Source organism: Macaca nemestrina, chromosome 4 (assembly GCF_043159975.1).
Source record: "Macaca nemestrina isolate mMacNem1 chromosome 4, mMacNem.hap1, whole genome shotgun sequence".
Taxonomy (NCBI): Eukaryota; Metazoa; Chordata; class Mammalia; order Primates; family Cercopithecidae; genus Macaca; species Macaca nemestrina.
In genome coordinates, this window is record NC_092128.1 from 72,505,302 (window position 1) to 72,513,845 (window position 8,544).

An 8,544-nucleotide genomic window follows, 5' to 3' on the forward strand; every position below is an offset into this window, starting at 1 on the left:
AAGAAGACTTGGCAGGTTGGGAGAAGCTGGCTTGGTAGGAGACAAGGGAACCTGAAGACTCTGGAAAAGTGAGACTGGAAATGTGAAAGGAATGGAGGACTTTTAAAGACACCCTTTAAAAGTAAACACAATGTTCAATCAGCATAATGCTTCCCCCTCCACCGCCCCCCACCCCGAGATGGAGTTTTGGAGATGGAGTTTTTCTGTGCTCAGGCTGGAGTGCAATGGCACGATCTTGGCTCACTACAACTTCTGCCTCCCAGGTTCAAGCAATTCTCCTGCCTCAGCCTTCCAAGTAGCTGAGATTGCAGGTGCACACCACCATGCCCCACTAATTTTGTATTTATGTAGCATAAACAGGGTTTCACCATGTTGGTCAGGCTTGTCTTGAACACCTGACCTCAAGTGAACCACCTGCCTTGGCTTCCCAAAGTGCTGGGATTACAGGCATGAGCCACTGTGCCCAGCCTAGTATAATGTTCTTAAAAAACGTTTCTGAGGGTGGGGGTTAAGGGGAGAGAGAGCATTAAGACAAACACCTAATGGATGTGGGACTTAAAACCTAGATGACGGGTTGATAGGTGTAGCAAACCACCACAGCACGTGTAAACCTATGTAACAAACCTGCACGTTCTGCACGTGTATCCCAGAACTTAAAGTAAAATAAAAATAAAAGATAAAGTTTTCGAGGGTAGGGAAAAAGGTTAAGACAAGTGAATCTGATTGTGACAATAGCAAGGTTAGTAGCGGAAGCGTTATCACGTTAGCAGCAGCTATAGTGTATTGAAGCTACCATATGCCAGGCAATGATGCAATGCATCTGTGCTAGACTCCTTGTATACATTGTTTCACCGGTTCTAAAAGGCTGATTTTAGTGTCATTACTTTGTATTTGTGGAAATTGAGGTACAGAGAGGTTAGATAACTTGCCCAAACTGACATATCTGGGAAGTGGATGAGCATGAATTCAAACTTAGATATGACTCCAAAGTCCATGCTTTTTACTCTATGCTCCCCTCCAGACAAAGAGAACATTAAGGAATGAGGAATAGACAGGAGGGTTAGAACGTAGGCTAATTGTACACCCTCCGCAACATTACATGCAACCACCTCAGCACTTAAGGGGGTAAATTTCCTTATGTAAGAAAAAGTAGAGTCACAGCTAGTAGGTGAAATGACTGAACTGAATTGCACTTATTGCTAGGAAATTTAAAAAAGAAAAATTTGTTGAGACTTATGCTAATGTTCTAGGAGAACAGTTAGGGAGTTACCAAGATATGGTATCATGGAGGAAACCAGCAATGAGGAAAGATGATAGACTAAGCTTCAAAATTCCTTAAGAAGTGGACATTTAAGAGCTCTGGATCTGCAACTAAATATACCTTCCATTCATTTTTTTTTCATTTTTTTTGAGATGGAGTCTCGCTCTGTCTCCCAGGTTGGAGTGCACACTCAGGCTGGAGTGCAGTGGCGCAATCTAAGCTCATTGCAACCTCCGTCTCTTGGGTTCAAGTGATTCTCCTGTATCAGCCTCCTTAGTAGCTGGGATTACAGGCACACGACACCACACCCGGCTAATTTTTAAATTTTTAGTAGAGATGGGGTTTCATCATGTTGGCCAGGCTAGTCTCAAACTCCTGACATCAGGTGATCTGTCTGCCCTTGGCCTCCCAAAGTGCTGGAATTACAGGCATAAGCCACCGTGCCCAGCCTACCTTTCATTCTTGAGTCTGCGATCAGGTTGTTTTGGCTGCCTGTCTCTCCCCCTGCAACCCACTGCACAAGGTTCCACTGGCAGGGAAATCAGTCTGTCTGTGTATTTCTGTTGTCTATTCATATTTATCTGTCTATTTAATAATCTCCCACCTCTTTTCCAAAAGGACCTAAAATGTTTTAATAAAATTATATTGAACAGATATAATTATATCTATAATATATACATGATTATATCTATTCAATTAGATAATATAGATAAAATTATATCTATTCAATAAGGTTAATAAAAGTAAAATGATTATAAATTTACCTGAAATATTCTTTCCCAACCCCTGACTCGCACTCAACCACCTACCCATTACACTTCTATTCATATTTTAAGACCCAACTCAAAATTCCTTTTTGATCCGATGCTTCTATGTTGTCCTACCACTGTTCATGTACATAATTTTATGATAGCACTTATTATATGATCTTATAATTAGCTGTTTTGTGTAATTTTTCTTAATAGACTGTAAGGTCCTTGAAGGTGGGAAACAGATTTTGCTCAAAGTGTCTGGCATGTATTAAGTGCTCAAATAAGTGAATAAGTGAATGACTAGATAAAATGAGAATCAAGGAAAAGAAGAGGAAGCAAGTATGCTAAGTGTATGAATTAACATGGACTTCTGTTGCTGAGCATCAGGTTTGATTCTGGAAGCTAAGGCAAAGGTAAACACAGAAAGTCACATGATTCTCATCATCAAAAGGAAAAGGCAAACACATTCTCAGGGAAGCAGTGTTTATGGCTGTTTATGGCTATTTATGTCTGATTAACCTTTATTTGGGGGCCTTTGTAAAATGTTATAAGTAATATGCAATAAGTAATATGTTCTAAACTGATTTTTTCAAGCATAAGTTTCGTATTAAATAAAGTACATTTCCTTATTTAATAAGGGATGGCCAGGTTGTCAAAGAGCTACAACCAGAATTTCCCAGTGCCATTGACAAAAGATCCCTAAATTTAAGAAATGTGACATTACCGTGAAAATGCTTTTTGCTTCGTTGTTGATGAGTTAGTATGCCACCAAAGAAAATACCATTCTAATCACCAATTCATGTAATTCACAGCAGCATTTAAAAAAATAGTATGTCAAGTGCCTTCTTTTTCAGCATATTTATTTTTTAAATTTCTATTTTAAACGACAAATAATAGTTGTATATATTTATGGGGTACAGTGTGATGCTTTGATGTATATATATATACACATTGAGAAATGATTATATCAAGCAAATTGATATGTCAATCACCTCATATAATTATTTTTTGTGGAGAGAACATTTAAAATTTATTCTTCTGTCAATTTTGAACTGTACAACACATTAGCTATGGTCACCTTGCTGTGCAGTGGATATTGGAAACTTACTTCTCTTGTCTAATGGAAACTTTGTAACCTTTGGTCAACCTCTTTCCATTCCTTTCCCCTTCTTCCACCTCCGGTAATCACCGTTCTAACATTTATTTCTATGAGTTTGACTTTTTTGGATTCCATATATAAGTGAAATCATGTGGTATGTTTTTCTGTGCCTGGTATATTTTAGCATAACGTCCTCCAGATTCATTCAAGTTGTTGCAAATGACAGAATTTGCTTCTTTTCAAAGACTGAATAATAGTTCATCATATATATGTATAAAAACATGTTCATAATCTTTTCTTGCATTGATTGACACAGGTTTGTTCCATATCTTGACTATTGTGAATAACAGCATATTTGTTTTGAGACATGAGGTTCAGTAAATAGAAGATACATCTTGGAAGCAAGCATCCTTAGGCTCAGTTCCTAGCTCTGCCATGTATTTGCTATGCAATCATGGAAAAATTATAGTATCTCTGAGCTTCAGTCCCTTGTCCGTAAAAGTTCTTTAGGCAGTGTATACAGCAGTATATGTCAAACACCTAGCGATTTCATATAGTAGCCACTCAATCAATGATGGGATTAGCAAAGGCAAAAATGCAATTCTTCCCTGGTTCCCTTTCATTAAGGTATTTGAAACCATTCTCTGTGGTTTAAGAGTAGTAAGTGAGGAGTGAACACCTTTCAGGTTGTTTCCCTGGGGCAGGTTGCCTTTGACTGTTGCTTTGCTGATTATGGCCAAAACAATCAGTGTCTTAGTACTCAGCCTGGAGATGAGCCCATATGTTGCCAACAGGGGAACTGAACATTTTATCTATCTGAAGCCCTCTTGCTTTGAGTAGTACCATTTTTTTCTTGACGTCTAATCCTGCTGAAGCAGGTAGTAGAATTTTCTTATATTTATGCTTTCTATTGTATTTTTTTTCTTTTTAGTAGAGACAGGGTTTAATCAGGTTGACCAGGCTGGTTTCGAACTCCTGACTTCAAGTGATCCGCCCACCCCGGCCTCCCAAAGTGCTGGAATTACAGGTGTGAGCCACTGTGCCTGGCCTATGCTTTCTCTTTTTAATCTTCACAGCCTGCATCCTGGTCACTTACCTCAACTCACTTTGTTTCAGTTCATTCTAAAGAAATGACCAGGACGATCTTACTCAAGCTCTGAGTTCAAGATTTAGTTACCACTTTCAAGAATTTAAGATATAAGACATACTAATGTTGTCAGATTGTGGATTCATCCATAAGGATATTTTGCTTCTGCACCAAAGAATATTTTTTGAGGAGTCTCTAAAGGTTTTGAAAATACCTATTACCTTTAGTAACTTCCTAGTAACCTATTAACTACATATCTAGAATTTCTTTCTTTCCTCAGGGTTGGCTCCTTGAGACAGACAGTGACATACTGTAGGGTAGAAAGAGCACCAAATGACAAAAGGATATAGATTTCCATCCCCAGTTTTATCTCAAGCTTTCTGCAGATAATGGGAAGCAGTCACCCAAGGCATATAAGCTAGAGGTGCTTGAAATAGAGGTGATAATTAGGGTCATGTGTTTATTTCAATAAAGAAGAAGTGAAGAGAAAAATGCTCTGATCTGATGACTTCTGATTTCCTCACAAAATAGAGCTTCAGAAAGAAAAAGCAAGGAGATATGTGACACACATAGAAAAGAAATGATAAAAGTCTGCCTACAAGGAAGGCTAGTAGTAACTATAATAATAGGCACGATTCACTTAGAACCTTCTATTCCTGATTTTCATTCCCTTTTAAAATCCTAATTTGTGCTAACCAGAAAAAGACTATTTGGCATCTATTTAGGTGCTGAAATTCTGTAGCTTCTCATTTATTTTCTGTAAATTTAAACTATTCAGTTCTTCATCAGTTACAAATATTTATTAATTGACTAGTGCAAGAAAGGAAATGAGCCAGGTTTTGTAGTACAAATAAAGTAGGATACTTTATTTGTATCCTATACAAATAAGTGGGCGTTTGTAGGAATTTTTTTTTTTTTTTTGGTGCTCAGTATTCAAGCTCCTTTTTATTTGTGGACATGCCCCAATGTGTGGTTCTGGTGAAATGGAAGCAGAATGGGACAGATGTCCCTTTTGTCTTACTCTTCTTGTATCTAGGGTAGGAATGTATGATTTAAGCTGAGGTCATTTCTCCCCTTGGTACTTTTATCCTGAAAACAGTGACCAAAAGACACAAAGGTCATTTAGAAATTATTATATGGTGGCAAAGAGAGTCAAGCAGCAGTGATGTCCCCTGGGACAGGTATGATGTGACCAGCAGCAGTATCTTAGCCAGATTGTTCCTATGGCTTGACTTTGACTATGATTCTTGTTTTGGTGTCATCTTACCTGCTTTCTGAATCTGCTTCTCCAGCTTCCCTTTAATATTTTGCCTCAGTTAGCTAGAGCAGATTTCTATTATTTGTCAGCCAAGAAGTCTCACTGATGAAACACAAACACAGCTCCTTTCTCCATATGTGCCTCTGGGATTCAGTCTATTTCCATCTTGTGACTTCACCATTTCAGCCTGGCTTCCAGGGTTGCTGCAGCAGAGAAAGTGAGAGAGTGAGAACTCATACTCTCAAACAGTTTGGCCCAGAAGCACACAAAGCACTTTTTCTCATGACTGTTACCCAGAATCAGTCACGTGACCTCACCTGACTGCAAGGAGTCAGGAACTAGACCCCTGTGTGTCTAGGAGGAAGAGGATGTTCACATATGGATAGACATTAGTAATCTGTGTCATAGAGAGTATAGATAAAGTGGTAAGAGTTCACTAAAAGCAGAAAGTGATGGAGGTGTTTAGAAGGTCAGAGAAAGTGTATCAGAAACAGCTTGAGTGCTTCCTCAGGTTACTCTGCACCAACATCTCCTGAACCATTAGTCTTAGCCACAGAGTCCAAGTGATTCCAGCACATGCTGCTACCCAATTGCTGGGTGGGCTGGGCTGTGTAGCTTCTTCTGCCACTTTTTGATTTGAGTGAAATGCTGCACAGTGATGTGTAGAATCTAAGTGGATACTAAAGGGGCTGCATGCAACTACCTGGAAGGGCTGGGAAACAAACTGCCTGTGGTTCAAACTTGACTAATGGAAAACAGGAATCAGGATGGAACTAGGCACATACGTTCCCTTTTTCTTCCTTGTCTTTGAGACATAGTTTCTCTGTAAGGTCAGTCAGTAGACCTGTTGTGTCTCTTCATGGCTCATTGTAAATCAGTGGCCAGCATGGAAATAATACTTCCCCTTTTAAGTTTTCCCATCTTTTCCTGTTTTATTTTCTTTCTCCCTCACTCTTGTTGACCTAGGATTGTGTTCCCAAATAAGACATCAACACTTTATACCTGCCTCAGGCTCTCTTTTTTAGGAAACCCAGACTAACAGGAGGCTTCATGCAAAATAAATTGATATTATACACGTTTACTTGAGCTTTAAAAATACTAATTATATGCAAGATTTACATTAAGAAAACTTGAAGAATAGAAGTTTAGTGTATTATAAATTAAGAGATAATGGTGTACTTTCAGAAAGCATTCCTTTCTGTATTTACCAATCTTTCACTGTCAAGTCAGGAGAGGATGAAGAATTTTAGGAACATTGAGATCATAATAAAAGCTTACAATTTTCAAGTTCTCTGAAACTAAACTACATTGTCGCGAAGTTAAATCTAGTCACACGAGGGTAGACGGTAGCACAGAACAGTGTGGCAATCAAAACAACAAATAGAATTTGTAATGCAGAGTATTTAATATTCAGAAATAAAGCAAATAACCTAAGATACAAATAGGTACAGGAAGGCGGGTGGAATAGAATCAAATCAGCCAACTTCAAAACAGTTGAATTGTTTGAGGACAAACTTAAGTTTTACTGAGCTATACATGTTTCATAAACGTTCATATTATTCTATGAGGTTCTGAATGGGATGCACCTAGAAAAAAACTTCTACTGGAAACATTTCAACCTGATTCAGAATCCGGAAAGATATTAAGAGAATATCATACTGTAAGTATTTACTATCTAAAAGCTCTAATCAAGGAGGTTAGAAATTATTATTCTATGCCTGAATTATTCTATGCCTGAATTATTCTATGCCTGAATTATTCTATGCCTGAATCTCTCCCACAATATCCTCACTTCTGGTCCTTCCGCCTTTGCTTGCAGAAGGCTAATCATGGGGAATTTGTTTTCTCAATTGAAAATTGATTCCTGGGGTCATCGGGTGAGTGTGTGCATGTCTTAAAAGTAAACTTTGCCAACCTTTAACTTGAACTGATCCTAGGTCCTTAAACCAAACAAAAATGGTCTAATTGCTCTTCCATATGACAGTACTTAAAATACTTGAAGACAGTTTTCATATTTTCTCCGGGTCTCCTGTGCTCCAGGCTAATTATCTACCACTTCATCAATCACCCCTCCCATGATTTTGTGTTTTTGTTTTGGCATGACCCATGTTGAGTTTCTAAGTGAAGGAGAGTCAGTCACTTTCTCTGATTGAGACATTATATTCTTCAAAAATGTAATGCCCAGAACTGAACACAGAATTTTAGGTATTGTGAGACCGGTGTAGAATAGATAGGATTTTCAGTTCCTTTATTAAAGATTCCATATTCCATTAGTGCAATCTAAAATTACACTACTTTTCTTAGTGGCCACTGTTGACTGCAGTAAAACATAGCCAGCTGCTAAACCATTAATTTATTTCCCTTCTGTTGCTTCCCAGCCATGTGTCTTCCATTTTGTCCTTGTATTAATTTGTTTTGAACCCCAATTTAGTGCTTTATTTGAATTGTTATTAAAGTTCATTTTATTTGATTCAGGCCATCATTAATGCCTGTGGAGATTATTTTTTGATTCAGAATCTGCCCACTAAGGTAGTTACTATCTTCTTAGATTTTGAACACAGGCTTTCAGTGATAAGCAAATTGGCAAGACAGAACCAAAGATGACATTGTGGCATATCAGTAGATAGTGCAGGTTGACCTCAACCTAATATTCAATTAGTACTCATTGGGTACCATCATCAGTCAGTTAAAATGTGTAGCTGTACCAAGCTCAAGAGACTTTATCAGGAGATTTGTGGTACATTTCCACTTGTTCTACCACTTTTCTCTTCTATTGCCTTACTGACACTCAAGAAAGAGAAACCAGCTCTTGGCATCCTGCTTTATTCCAGGCACAGTCAGTGAGGCCTCGGTGTTCCCAGGTGGCCTGGTATTCACAACTAGGTCTTAGTTTTTCTCTTGTTAGATATAAACAATTTCACAGAACATGCCCCAATCAAATAAGACCCACTCTGTGACCATGATGGATCAAGACAATGACTCTATAATTATGTTTGAACACAGACAAAACGTTAATGTTGTCCAAGTCTGATATGGTTTGGCTGTGTCCCCACCCAAATCTCATCTTGAATTGTAGCTCCCATAATT